The sequence below is a fragment of the Antennarius striatus genome, chromosome 22, assembly GCF_040054535.1.
Source record: "Antennarius striatus isolate MH-2024 chromosome 22, ASM4005453v1, whole genome shotgun sequence".
Lineage (NCBI taxonomy): Eukaryota > Metazoa > Chordata > Actinopteri > Lophiiformes > Antennariidae > Antennarius > Antennarius striatus.
In genome coordinates, this window is record NC_090797.1 from 15,257,149 (window position 1) to 15,257,832 (window position 684).

At 44.6% G+C, this 684-nt stretch overlaps 1 non-coding gene across 1 annotated transcript; it reads left to right on the top strand.

Moving 5' to 3' along the window:
* The first annotated feature begins 376 nt into the window (after positions 1 to 376).
* Positions 377 to 448, top strand: trnah-gug (transfer RNA histidin (anticodon GUG)). Its single transcript has one exon. It is a non-coding gene; the product is annotated as a tRNA-His (tRNA).
* The last annotated feature ends 236 nt before the right edge of the window (positions 449 to 684 follow it).

The window sequence follows — 684 nt, forward strand, 5'->3', positions numbered from 1 at the left end:
CCTCTTGCGGCTACATTCCATGCTAAAAAAAAAAAAAAAAGCTAAAAAACAAGGATAACAAAGTGAATTTACAGCTGATTATTCTGAAGAAAAACACTCTTGAAGGAGGCTGAACTAAAAAGGGGGTCTTCAGTTTGTTCTGGAACGTGTAGACTGGACTCTGGAGCAGTGGTCACGTGGTCTGATGGGTCCAGATCCACGTGGGTTTCTGTCTTCTTTATTCGTCAGCCGGGGTTGTATAGTGGTTAGTACTCTGTGTTGTGGCTGCAGAAACCACAACAAAGTGGTTGCTGCGGTGTTACTTGCTGGTGTGTATTTTACTCTCACCCTCCCAAAAATGATTTTTTAACTGTTTTCCAGTTTTGTTTTTTCATCGGCCGTGATCGTATAGAGGTTAGTACTCTGCGTTGTGGCCGCAGCAACCCCGGTTCGAATCCGGGTCACGGCAGCTTTTAATGTAAATTGACTAAAAAAGTCCCCGCACTGAGGGACGGTGTTATGATAGGTTCAACTCGAGGTGCAGCGACGTCATGTCCCCATCAAATGACGTCATCTGCAGACCCACTGAATGACCACATCTGTCCATCTATGGATTTTTCTTCCCTGAAGACTTGTTCATATTCCAAGGCGACTATATCAGGATTTATTCAGCTCATATCTTTACAGAGGGCTTCAGGGACCATG